Source organism: Sander vitreus, chromosome 16, assembly GCF_031162955.1.
Source record: "Sander vitreus isolate 19-12246 chromosome 16, sanVit1, whole genome shotgun sequence".
NCBI classification, from domain to species: Eukaryota; Metazoa; Chordata; class Actinopteri; order Perciformes; family Percidae; genus Sander; species Sander vitreus.
Genome location: NC_135870.1, coordinates 19,349,157 through 19,360,992, shown reverse-complemented (window position 1 = coordinate 19,360,992; position 11,836 = coordinate 19,349,157). Strand labels below are relative to the sequence as shown.

General features: G+C 40.6%; 1 long non-coding RNA gene across 1 annotated transcript; it reads right to left on the bottom strand.

Annotated features, from left to right (window-relative positions):
* Positions 1–4,843: 4,843 nt before the first annotated feature.
* Positions 4,844–5,981, bottom strand: LOC144531002 (uncharacterized). The gene is made up of 3 exons (XR_013503180.1): positions 5,891–5,981; positions 5,110–5,314; positions 4,844–4,968 (listed from the first exon to the last, which is right to left on the bottom strand). It is a non-coding gene; the product is annotated as an uncharacterized LOC144531002 (long non-coding RNA).
* Between the last annotated feature and the right edge of the window lie 5,855 nt (positions 5,982–11,836).

Genomic DNA, 11,836 nt, shown 5'->3' with positions numbered 1-11,836 from the left:
AATGTAACTGTAGCAAGCATCTCACTATCACTAACATAAGCCACATTCATATTTAGACGCAACAAATGATATACTTAGCTTCAAATAGCCTTGAAGTCAGAAGTTAGGACGGAAGTCATTGCTATGGAGATGATACACCGTTTCGTCTCGTCGCATTGGTGTGAACTGGCAGCTTTTAGAACGCTGCAGACTGGCGCGTTGCAAGTAGTTGCAACTTTCAACTCGTCTCGTTGCAAATCTTTGGTCTGAACTGGGCTTTAGTGTACAGTATGTTGGTAAGGAGATACTGTAAGTGTGCCAGATGATGATGACTTTAGTCACAGCACAGTCATTAATTAGCCTCTGAGTTTGATTTTAAAAATGTTGCTTTTCCTTTGATACCAGCTTTCCTCTAAATGGCATTCCAATCTGCCCTCATGGCGTGGCCAAGTTTGTCTCCATATACTTGTTGTATGACTTGTATTCTCTGCACAGACTGTGTTTATCACTCAAAGTGCAGGAGGGGGCACTTGCTCTCTTGTGTGTGACCAACAGATTTCCATGACCAGAGCACCTGCAGCACTGTTGTAAAAGTGGTTGGATTAAGAGGATTCAATTATCAGTGGGTGTGATAGCAGCTGGCATCAATCAAGGCCAATCAGATCATCTCCTCTCAAGCCTTTTTAATGCAGTACACACCACCTTGCTGTGGCGGACCGACAGATTTGTAATGTAGAGGATAGTTCAGCACAGATTCCCTTATGAGGGAACCAGATGGATACAGCACATTAAAGGTACCCTGTGGAGTTTTTTTGTAAACAAAAAAAGTTGTGTTTACATCCACTGTTTCTCACCAAAACACATTGAAGGTATATCCTTGAGGTCTACTTAATCTTTTAAATGTTTTTGCCTTCCTCATAACAAATTGCAGGGCTGATTTTGCATGAATTTGTCACTGTATGTTTGTCTGTACTTTACCGCCACCAACTGCCAATCAATAAAAGAGGGGGAAACCATCAGCAGGACTGTTTATCGCATCACCCGTGTGCACGCATACAAGAAACTACCAAATAGGGACCTTCTCTAAAAAGCATTGTTGCAAAATTATATATGAACACCAAGTACCTTTATGTAGGAATAATTGCATATTATGCAGCAAAGGGGAACAACCTTCTGAGTAGAGTACCTTTTATATTTATGTGTGGCAGTATTCAGTAGTGTGTGTTGTATTTTTAAAAGATTGCAAGTGAACTTAAAATATCTATTTAAGAGACACAGGAAATTAAATCAAAGAAAGTTATGTGGTTTTACAACAGTCCATATTTGTACACTTTGGCCAACTAAAGCTGTAAGAGATAGACAGGATGCAGCCCTTTTGGATTAGAGGGTCTGAATAGAGCAGGGCTCAAGTATATTTTTGGATTCCAATTGTACTTGCACTTAGATTGCATTTTATTTTTCATTGACACTCCTTTTTCGTATACTCCCCACATATTTTGGCACAGGTAATGCCATGAAAAGCCACAGAAGCAGAAAAAAAATCAGCTTGCAGTGAAATGGTTCCTTTGCCGGCACAAGGTTATTGCACTTGATCTGTACTACCCTATGGGCTGGTCTGTTTTCCATGCATATCAGAAAAAAGGGAAAGCAATGCTTATAATATGACTGGTTCTCTCTTATGATTAAAAAAAGGTTACAAAATATAGCACATAGCATAACATATTCCACAAACACAAGCATCTTGATTTCTATCAGCCTTTCCTTCTACCTGTGCATGCATGCCTCTAGGTTTGCCTGCATACAATAGCATGTGTGAACTGTATTGGGCATAGGTGACCTAACACCTCTATTCTGCTGATAGAAAAGCTTGCATCTGGTGGGTTGGGGGGGGGTCAAATCCCACCTGACTTGAGCCTGATTACACAGCCCTCCTGTACAAAACAACACCAGTTTTCAGGGGTGGTTTATGACCTCATAAAATGTAAGGTCAGTAACCTCAGTTTGTTGGGGCTCAACCATTCAATTAGAATGCATCACTTTCTAAAAAGAGGCCCCAATGCCCCCCATTCACCTCACAAAACCAGAAAAAAAAGAATTAGGTTTTCTGGTAGAATCATATAGCCTACAATAATATTTAGTGTGCAACGAGACACAGAGTGTATTTTTGAGACTTGGATGTCCCACTGGATCACACACAGATACGGAACTCACATTACCATAGTCATTGTGTTCTTATTCATGTGACTGTAATATTCATGACAATCTACCTTACCCACATGTCTGTTCACATTGATATTCCGTCCACGAGTCAACCTTGCCTCCGGAAGTCGACATTACACTAAAGAGAGTTACCAGTAACTAATGAGGGACTGAGACAGCGTCTCACCATGGATTAGAGCCAAGGGTAACTAGAAAGGACACATGGTGATGACATTAAACAGCTTCCTCCCTCTGGCCTCCTGTCCCCAATCGGCTACCATCCTTGAACACACACAATGACACATGCTGGAAAATGCGCGCGCACACACACACACACACACACACACACACACACACACTCAGACAGACAGGAAACACACAATCACACTTGCATACTCGGTAACTCGCATAGATGTTCAAATGCACATGCAAGAAATAGCTTTTACTACAACATAAACTACTGACTTATAATCTCTACACCACGTACCATGTATGTGCTTGCATGTTCGACATAGAAAGATGGAGGGAGAAACATGCAAGATGTAGGTCTATTACTTGAATTTACACCCATGCTGACTGTCCTCTGATGTAATCGCATGTAACACTTGTCAGATCCTTTAGTTTTTGATGCAGATTAATATGAAAGCTAATAGTAAGATATGTCAAGCGTACTGCATGTTCCCCCTCGAGACAATTTACCATAAAGATTGCCTACTTCTACGTTGCTTCATATCTGTAAAAATGGGCTCAGCATTAAGGTATACCAGGGAGCCTTTTGCATTAGGGATATATCAGAGTTGATATTCTGGTAATGAAGCGTGAAGTTGAGCTCGGTGTTATTAGGATCTCACTTATTGGACATGGTAGATGAATTTTTAACAGAGAGGGAAGTGAAACATTTCCACAGACTATATTGATTTCAACGATGATAAGCAGGTTTTTTTTTGCATTGCTGAAATTAACAGAAGAGAGTGTAGAACCTGGTAACTAGATGGCATTGTGAAATTTGCAGCATTATGACACATTTCCCCAGTGGAGTCTAGACGCTGGGGCTGGTGAGAAGACAGCAGAGACTGTGGGATGGAGACGGCGTCCGGAAACAGCAGCCGTGGAATGACATTGATGGCTCAAGATCTGATTGGTTAAATAACATGAAATGTCAAAATGTAAAATGGCAGCATGGAAAAACAACACGATGACCCCATGTGTGTATATATAGATAGTTTTAAAACTTTCCAATGTTAATCTTCTTCGTGTTACTTAAGCCCCCGCTTTTTAAAAATTCATCACATCAAACTTTGTGAGTTCTAAATAAAGCATGTCTACTGACCCATATGATGTTAAGATGGGCATTAATTTGAAATGTGGCCATTATGTTTTTTTCAAATGATTCTATTCTCAGCACCTCTCGAGGGGTTAGAACAGTTGCAATTTTCTCCACCCAACTCACTAAGTAAACACTGACTGCAAACCATGCCAACTTTAATGAATAGATAAAAAAATAAATAAAAAAAACTGGTAGAGAGTTACATGTACACAACATTGGATTGTTCAGAACAGCAAACTTGATATCATGCTTAATTCTGGACTGTCTGGTTTTCTATCTCTCCAAATGTCAGAACTTTCTTTTGTTATTGGTCAACCAACCCTTTCCCCAGACAGAAATGTTGACATTACACGATTCTGCAAAACCCCGCAATAGGTTCACTCGCTTGTTTCTTTTCTATTTTTCTTCTTTTTGCCAATGCCAATATTTCTATAATTCTTGCTTTTTACAATATTTGCAGATGGCAACACTATTATGGTTTAGGTAAAGGAAAGCTCATGATTATGACAAATAAAACATGCTTAGGGTTAGGCTACTAAAACTATTGCATAAATTAAGGAAACAGCATGGTTATGCTAAATTAAAAATGCAAATGTTAATTGCAGTGATGGGAGGTGAACTCATGAAACTGCATGACCATTTCTTGACCGATAACTCTCCTGCTCATTAACTTGTTCCTACAACTTCCACATGAAATAACAGTATTTCTTTTCTTACTTTTATCTGTATTAGTGTTTTACTAGTTGTACTGTCTGCATTACTGAAACAGTAGGATTAAGTTCTGGGATTGGAACCTGCAGGGCTATCTCTCTCCTCCTTCCATTCAAATTTAATTCAAATAGATTTGGCAATAATTTGCATACCCTTTAATCCGTTTAAATCTTAAATGCACATGCAAAAAAGCTTTCTCTTACTTTCACAGCACACAGCTATATTTTCTACAGCCATGGCTATCAAAAGACCAAACACATCAACCACTCAAGAAAGTGTTTTATATCCACACTTAATAAGAGCTACTAAAAGCAGTGCTTTCTCCACACTGCATGCTTTTCAATAAAAGCTGACACTGACTACAGTCTTGCCAACTATACACACACACACACACACACACTTTGTGGGGACCTGCCAATGACATAATGTATTCCCTAGCCCCTTATCCTCACCATCACACCTAACCTTAACCCTTACCCTCACCCTAACCATAACCTAATTCTATCCCTAATCCTAAAACAGCCCTATAAACTTGTCACGTTTCACTAGAGCGGAACCCAGAAGCAGACCAGGACAAGGTGAGTAGAATAAAGGTGAGTATTTATTAAGAGACTTAAATGTGGAAGCAGGAGAATCCAGGTGACGGAGCAGGCAGTGGAGGTGAGTAGGCGGGAGGGAATGAGCAGATCCAATGTTGTTTCTGAAGCAACAGATGACCAGGCAGAGATGGAGTGAATATCCCGGGAGAGTAACTGCAGACAGAGGAACAGCAAAACTAACTATTAGTAAATTGAGGCTGATACGCAGGCACAACATGCTGTTCATGGCTAACGATCTGGCAGGGAACAGATGTCAGGTCAGAGCTTAAAAAGTGGAGAGGTGATGATCAGTACCAGGTGTGCTGATGAGATGCAGGTGTGGGTAGTTGAGAGATCTCCCGCCTTGCTTCATCGCCAGACAACCAAACAGGGTGCGTTCAGGAAACTCAGAAAAACAGACTCCAGGACAGAATACAGTTGTTGGGTCCAGCATTTTGGCCCCACAAAGCTATACTGGACTCCCGGTTTTTGGGCTGTCCCTGCATAACCTCCCATACCACTAAAGAGCAGAAAAAAGGTAGTTTTTACATCATACAGTAAGGCCAACAGTGTAACTGCACTGTGCTTCTGGAACATATCTCATTTCTTTCAGTGACTTAACTAAAAGCCCTCATGTAAGCATTTGCTATACTATGAAAACCTGATGACAAAAAAAACAACAACAAAAAATGAATCAAAATACTGTAGTAGATATTCTCTCAGCAAAGTGTTTGGCTATCCCCAGCTGCGGCCATGTTGTATGGTCTCAGTAGGGGATGTCTGCAGCAGCAAGCGAAAGGAAAGCAATGAAAGGAAACCTTCAAAACAATAACATGAAAAAGTTGAAAGTGAGAAGGACAGAAAGGTGCAGTAAGAGTTAAAAATGGGTCAGAGGTACAGTTGGTCGGGGGAGGGGGTACAAAAGGAAAGAGAGACAGCCACTCTGGAGTGCAGGCTGAGGAAGAAAAAGGTGTAGACAGAAACACAGCAAGACAGAAATATGCCAAGGAACAGAGACAACGGAGAGAGACAGAAAAAAGCAGACAAAGACCCCAGTGAAGGCAGCGTCACAACAGTGTTGTAATTGTCAACTTACGGGACATTCCAGGTGTGAAAATGATGACGGGGGGAGGAAGAGAAAGGAGACGGGATGTGGCAGAGATAAGACGGTGAAAGACAGAGGAAGGACATGGGGAGTGGCATGTCTCATAGGATTAGGATCTGTCTGGGTTGTGAAATTACAAGGTTATCACTGCACTCAGGTGTTGACATGCACAAACACAGGAAAAAAAACTTGTATCTCCTATAGGCTATGCATTACATTGAATATGACAAGCCATTTAGTCAGACACTCACATGTAACAAGTCAGTAAGGTAGTTGTTAGTCACACATCATCATCATGGACACAATAAGATTTTGTCATCAAAGGCTGTGTCCGGAATCCCTCCCTCGATCACTCATTCTCTATTCACTATTCCCAATAAACACTTAATAGTTTACTCAATAGGGAACAGTTAACTGTATAGTAAATGGAGAGTGATAAGAGGCCTACTGGGACACTTGGTTAGAACAGAGCCATCATTAAAGGAGACCCATGATGCTTCCATCAACAGTAGTGTGGTGGATGGGGTAAACACAGGACTTTCACCCAGGAGACCGGGGTTTGTGTCCCGCGTGTGTCTTTAACCATCCCGTTATTGCCGCATGTCACGGAAGCGTAAGCCCACCCACGACCTTTCCCTAAACTCAACCGTCCCCCCGGACACCAATAGTCCTGACCAAGCACGTTTAGTTAAAGCATGTTATATGACGCTAAAGGAGACTTTTATAGCATCAATAACAATGACAAAGGCACCTGACCAAGCAACCGTATTTTATGAGATGGGAGCAAGAATGTGTTGTGCTTTTCTGTATTTTCTGTCATATCTTTAATGTTAGAATGCTGGATGTTCATATTAAAGTGGCCAAAGCTCCAAATAATGAAGTAAACATGTTTAAAATAAGTCCCTGTGAGCTAAAACCTTAGATTTCACACAGTCTCAGCTTGATATGATGTCATACCACACCAGTTATCTATATCATCTGGTCCAGGAGGTTAAAGAGACAGGCTATCTAACAGAGACAGGGAGTAAATACGGGTGCAGCAGCCATGGGCAGTATGAGGAACATTTTTTTTTAAATTAAATCATGTAAACATGTTCTTATAGAAACACAAAATACAAGTATGAAACTGAAAACAAGTATATAATAGGTCTCATTTAATGTTGTAACACCTGCTTTTCCTACTATGACAATGTGTGCTGAGAAAAAGTCTATTACATAAAAGGTTCTGATGGCCCTGTTCACGCCTACTAGTGCAGGATATGGTCAGCACTGTCAGAGCAATCTCCAGCTGACATGTATAGCGTGTTATCTGGGAGGAATGTAACAGCTGCGACTGCCGGTTTTTTTTGACCACCAATTCAGATGGAAGAAAAAAAACAATGTCTTGCGCTTTCAGCCGTTGTGTCAACAGATAGAGATCCTGACAGCATCACCATATTTACAGCAGTCCAATGTCACTACCATTGTGATATTGTTCCTTTAGACTATTTTAGACTAAAGGACTTAGTAGACTACTACTACTGTATAACTATTGATGTTGAAACATCTGTTGTGCCAAGAACAATTTGTTACATGTGTTAAGATAAGAGGAAGAGACGGTTCCACAAGGAGGATGTGTTCGGACTAACAAATGTGTGCAATACCACAGATTTGCTTAAACTGAGGACAGCTTTAGTGAAAAATGGTTGGTGTAAGTTATCACAATAAAAAACCACGTTTGGCTCCAAAATGCCACTTGTGAAATAATTTAAAATTTTTATTTTTAATGGTTAACAGATTTTACATAATCTTGGCTACTCATTTCATTTTCTCCTATCTATTACCACTGCTGTTTGAAATTGTTTTTGTTATAATTTTAGTTATATATATAAAATTCCTGTAACTCATTGTATAATGATAGTTTTGAAACCAATGAAATATATGTAGATACATTTTTTTGTGGCATGGAGGCTACGTAATAGCTTATTACAAGGTTAGAAATTCAAATCGGATGCAACCTGTGGGAGCATGTTATCTATGTTATGCAGGGTTGCAAGAATACTAGGTCACTGTCTTATTTGTAATGTGAATACAAGAGTCAATGTTACTACCTTGACAACACAGAAGGCCCACACAGCTGGTTTTGCTTGATTTAGATGCAAATTATGATATATGCCCGTTTTGAAAACTCTTCATGATGATGTATTTAAGAAGACAGCCACATTCAACACTTTTGAGTTAATTAGCGGTCTTGTTATTGCAAAAAGGATATTCACAATATTTTAAAGTTTAAGTTTTCTTATTGGTTGTCTTCTAGGTTTGACTTTGCCTGTGTATATGTTGCATGGATGCTACAAAGAAGATGTGTTGTATTTTCTTTGCTCAGAGCAACACATTAATAGCTGTTTCTAGTATTTGAACAACGACAGAGCAAAGGCATGAAATATGGTCAGAAAGTCCTATTCGATTGTCTCCCGCCAGAAACAATCACAAAATGGTGGAGTGGAAGGACGTGCATGAGTGAGCTCTGCACTCGGGCCTGTCTGTCTAAGTTATATTGATGTGGCACAGGGGTATCATGTACGTATACAGTGCTTTCGGAATATGCGTCTCAATCAGGGTTTTTACTGCAGTTTACGCCCTGTTTACAGCTTATGGTCAGCTCTGTGCGTTGCTATGTTGCTGTACACAAACCAAGCAGCCAACAGTTTGCAAGGAAGCAGACCTGATAAGAAGGAGAAACACGGCTACTTTTAAACAGCATCAAAGACTTGGATATCAACAGGTTTTTGGATATGCACACATATCGCTACGCCGACCTTTTCAATAAGCTGGTTGAAGGAATGAAAGAGGGACGCTGTGTTTGCACGGTCCAACAAGTCTTAACTTAAACAAAAAAAAACATATTTTGCACTGCAACATGTCAACGTGAATATTAGTGGAATATTCACTTTCATTAGCCATGTAAACAGCTTAGTCGTGATATTGTCTTTTTCAGAATAAGGGCAAAAACCGGAATATTATGTGCATGTAAACATAGTCACTGTAAGGTCTAAAGATTGTAGCAGGAGGTGTGAACAATATCCCGCAGTGTGGAAGGTTTTAGATTAGAGGTTGTGGTGTAAACATTGCACAGGAAGCAGTACCAGACTGTAGAAATGGGCAAAGTAATGGTATAGTGCATATAAACAGTAGGAAGGCAAACAGTTTGTTTTGCATCAGAGTCCCAGTAGGGCACTGTGGGGCTGTACAGGAGCTGGTGGGTTTATTAAACAGGTTAACCACTCTCGAGGGGGGGTAAAGTTGTCTCAGATTTAATATGCCGGCACACTGTGCCATTTGGAACAGATGGCTGGCTTGGTGAACAGGGATGGTGGCAATTCTACTCTTTCCTTTCTACAGCCTGATGCAATGCATTTCATTTACACAGCTGACATTTATTCACCTACTCTGCAGTGAGGGAGCAGCCCACAGAGCAGAGGTTTCACCAGGTGGAACTTTACCTCAGTGAAATTGAGAACGTGAAGATGTTTAATCACTGGCTGTAAAAATGGACCATGAGTGTTTGTGATACTTTTGGTTTTCTTGGGTTGCAACAGGTAGAATATTCTATTGTATTTTATCACTAGTGTTTCTGTCTGACTACTATCAGAGTGATAATATCAACAGCAGAACCCTCAGGTGTGTGAATGGTAATTAGGAACACATGAGCCTGGTGAAACAAGCTTGTTGCATCATACACACCTGCAAAACATCTTGGTGTGTGAGTGATTTCTACCAGAATGGTATTGGTCCATCTTGGAAATCTGTTTTGTCACAATATTCACAAACATTACTGTATGTCCCCCATTGATCAAGAACCGTAAAGCAGTTCCAGACTGATGTTACCAGGATTCAAAATTAGCACTATGCCCCAGCTGGTAAAATATGCAAGTGGCTGGTAGATTTGCTTTACTCACCAGCCAAAAAAACCCAATTGTAATCCATTGAGTGGCAGGTACAATTTTAACATTCACTGGCCATTTGGCTGGTGGACGAAAAAAAAGGTATTTTTGAACCCTGGATGCTTCCCATAAATGTGATTAGGCAAAACAAGAAACTTTTTTGTTGCAACTGTCAATAGTAGAGTGAGACTGAGCTCCCGAGTTAAATGAAAGTGCTACTATCCACAGATGGGTCATGCATGCATCAATTGTTCATTTGAATAAAATGTAAAAGTGGATCAGCTACGGTAAATTGGCTTAGCAGTGACATGGAATCAAATGAGCCAATGTGCTTTGAAATACGGAACCTATAGCTGCTGGCTCTGAATTGGTAAACTACTGCCACTCCAGGCCTTCAGATAAGTGAGTTAGTCAAAATAACTGTCCTAAAAGTGTCCTCCACTATTATAACAAATCTAAAAATAACATTTATCCCTCATCTCATTCAAAAATAAATTTTTGAATGTTTGATGGAACTGCATGACACATTTGTAGGTCAGACATATAAAATACAACAAGGCAACAACACATTCAAAGGATCATAACATACGCTTTCCGTTTAAAATATTTTGAATATTTTACCTATTATTGATCATGGCCTTCGACACTGGTGGAATGTATGGAGATGTTATTTTATGCCAAATAACAAGAGAATGTTCTCCCCAAAAAATTATCCCAAAGGTTGTTTGTACAAGCACCAATTACGACCCATATTTGTTTTATTGTTAGATAGTACCCTCTAGTGGCATAGTAATTATGACGGGAGCAAAGCAGGAAGTCATGTGACGCTGTATTTAAGGGGATGGTTCAGAGTAATTTCACCCTAGGGTCCTTTGCACAATGACCTGAACCCAAACAACCCCCTTGGTCAAACATTGGGCTAGTTAGCGCTATCAGCCGAATGGCTTAGTGCAGGCGCTAATGGAACCAAAGGTGTATCTCGTAAATTACCCCACTAATAATGCCCGGAATGGTACCAAACTTCTACAGTAGTACAAATAGGTTCTGCACTCGTGAAACAAGACATTGGAAAGTTTGTAAGTACACCAGAAGTTTATTTAAATAACACTTGCCTGATGGCTTCTACTATCTGCTGCTACCACTGCGTCGACGTCACTTCCGTGATTTGGGAAAAACCTGTAAAACTCCTTTGCAAAACTCACAAGTGTAAAGGAAAAGCTAGTGAATTCAACACTCCATAGAAATTGATTGATGACTGGATGATATTTGAAATACTTATATTTAGTAATTTGGGCGAGTCACACAATTTGTTACGCTCACGGTTCCGACCCAAAACACAGACAACCACACAAACTCAGATTTACAGTTTTAATGAACAGTCTGTACTTCGAGGAACAATGAATGCAGAGTCAGGGCAGAATTGCTCCAGGTCAGGTCCGAAGCTCGAAGCAGACAGGCAGCGGAGAATCCAAGGCTGGACAGAGACTCGAGGTGGGCAGGCCGAGGAGAGTCCACGCCGACTCACCGAGGAATCCAGTAGTGGAAGACGAGGACAGAGCGGGGTGGAGCTGGCAGCTCAGCAGGTAACGGCAGAGAAAGCAGCAGGTCTAGAGCGGGATCTAGACACAGGAACAAATGTTAGCAGGAGTACTAGGAACAATAGTATCACTAGGAATCAAGCAAAGGTCACGCCCCTTGACTTACTTCCTCATAGTCACGCCTCTTGCCACTTCCAGATCGAGACAAAAACAAGACAGACAGACACACACAGGGAAAAGGGGAGAGAACAAACAAACATGACGGGGAAGAGCAGCTGACTCATAACACAATTTGATTTGAGGCACTGAGGAAAATAAGTAGTGGTCTACTTACTTTGCAGATAATTGGCCGTCAGGTCCCTCTGGAACAGGTTTTCTCTTCCAGTTGATTTTGGGCACATTAAAAAATGTCTGTACAACAGCAGGGTTTATTAGTGCCGGAAAGTCATCCATTGCTGTAAGACAGCATGCCTCAG